Genomic DNA, 2,644 nt, shown 5'->3' on the forward strand with positions numbered 1-2,644 from the left:
TATATATATATATATATATATGTACTAATAATAATAATAATAATAATAAGAATAAGCAGAGACTGAGAAAATAAATATTACTTTGTTTTTACATATTAAAAATATAGAAACAATTTTCTTCCACGAACTAAATTTTTTAAATATATTTTTATTTATGAAAAAGATTAGACATAAATTATCATTATATGGCTTGAATATATGGCGTAATCATGTTTAATATATGAATATGTTCTTTTTATGTATTGTTTATCTTTTTATATTAAATATTAATTTTGATTCATTTTATAATATTTCTATTAAAATTTTTTGCTGATTTCTACGTAAAAATAAAATATTAATTCAATTGTTTATTAAGATATAAGAACTCATATACATTGAAAAAAATTCAAGTAGTAATAAACTCAGTATTCTATTAAACATGTAGTAAATTCTAACACATGTGTACTTTTGCACTTCAGAATGCATAGATAAAATGCAGCAACAAATTAGTATCTGACATCACACATTTTACAATAAATCATTTAGTATCATATCAATTCATTCATTGGTCGAGCTTCTATTGCAATAACATAGAATTATTGTTCTTAATATTAATTAGCAAAATGATGAGCTCATCATGATCACCAGGAAGAAGTGAAAGATTGGATAAACACGATATTTGCAATCAACTGTTATTTACACAAACACCTTTAGATTTAATTTTGCTACTAAATAATACAACTAATTAATAATGTTAAAACAAAAAGAAACTATATACTAACAAATAAACTTGAATGCAATTACTTTTTAACAATTTCAAATCTTAAATTATATGTATATTATATTTATTGTAGATAGAATTTTACTTGACTATTTAGACCTAATAATTTGTTATAATTCAATTCTGTAATGAAGTTCCAGGTTTAATGGAATAAAGATTTAATGGAAAAAGATGTAACCAGCTACAATCAATTATACATTATTGTTTGATATTTGTTTATAACAAGAAATCTTAAGGAAGATTTGTGAAGGTGACAAAGGTTGTTTCAAAATAAATTTTTTATTGTGTTTTTGTCAATGATTCTGATCGAAATAATATTCCAGATTACACATTTCGGCTTGATTAAGACTATAGTCTGAGATTATCCAATTTTCAGTTTCATTGTTGGTTCCAATTCTTTTAATATAATGGTGATTATTATAGACTTTAATATAATGGTGACTATTATAATTATTGAAAACTAACTGAAAAGGACCTGTTATGGCAAATATGTTAAGACAATTGAAATGGAAAGTTGGATTTAATCTCAGATCGTTATTTAGATGGAAATTTTTTGATCCGAGTCTCTGGAATTTATACTAAATTTATATAAAAGATTCTGTCGAGTAAGAGATAGATGATATAGTATAACACAGACCCTATAGCAGTAAACAGAATCTGGCCACGAGCGATTTTGTTAAAATCTTATGAGAAAGAAAGATATATATTTCTCTCTCTCTCTTTTTCTCTTCCTCCTTCCCCTCATCTCCACACACACATGCACACACACACACACACACACACACACACACACACACACACACACACACAGAGTAATGCAATACCACTTAGAATATTTCGTTATTTTTAGAGATATAAAATAATATATTTATTGAAGTTATATATCATCAAGAGGGGTACAATCAAGGATACAGTATACTATTAATAGTTTTTATATAGGCGCTTCAGAGATTTTAAAATCACTTTCATTTTTTTAAATGAAATGTATGATTTTTCTTACACAATATGATTCCTCTAATTATTCTGCATATAAAAGTATTGAAGTGATATCAAAAAACCAATAATTTACGAGATATTTTATATTTTATTCTGATATATATTGACATATTATAAAATATTAAATTTATTTATTAATTTTTTAATAATCATATCTTAATACTTTTATATGCAGAATAATGAGATGAATCAATTGATGGAAAGAAAACACATAGTTGTTCAATTAAAAAAAATATCCTTTTTGCATACATATTTTTTTTACAGTTATGCCTTTCTTTCCATCAATTAATTCATCTTATTCTGCTCGTAAAAGTATTACGAGATTATAAAAAAATTAATAGTTTACGAGTTATTTAACATTTTATGTGACTATATGTCAGAAAAAAATATAAAATATCTTATAAACTGTTAATTTTTTGATATCACTATCTTAAGAAGGAATCCTGATCACGCCGAAATTACGCGATTTTTGAGAATTTTTTTTAAAGAGATAATTCAATGAAATTTTTGGAAACTTTAGGATGTTTAAAGTATATTTGTAGATATATAAAATTGCTTGTAGAATGGTTTCAACTTTGAATTTCGATCTAGGACTTTGGAAACATATTTTTCAGATATGTTTCCAACAATTTATGCAACAAAATCGATTTTTGTACTTATTATATCAGGATCATCCCTTAATATTTTTATATGCAAAATAATTAGAGAGACCATATTGTATAAAAAAAACATATAATTCCATTAAAAAAAAATGGAGGTGATTTTGAAATCTCCGAAGCGTCTCCATCCATAGAAAAACTATTATAATAGTATATTATACCCTTCTTGATGTTATACAATTTTAATAAATATATTATTTCTAAAAATATTCTAAGTAGAGTTACTTTC

At 24.1% G+C, this 2,644-nt stretch overlaps 1 protein-coding gene across 1 annotated transcript in view; it reads left to right on the forward strand.

Annotated features, from left to right (window-relative positions):
- The window catches only part of LOC108692304, a 23,205-nt gene that overhangs the window by 496 nt on the left and 20,065 nt on the right, over window positions 1-2,644 (forward strand). The window lies entirely within an intron of this gene.

This window comes from Atta colombica, unplaced genomic scaffold (assembly GCF_001594045.1).
Source record: "Atta colombica isolate Treedump-2 unplaced genomic scaffold, Acol1.0 scaffold69, whole genome shotgun sequence".
NCBI classification, from domain to species: Eukaryota; Metazoa; Arthropoda; class Insecta; order Hymenoptera; family Formicidae; genus Atta; species Atta colombica.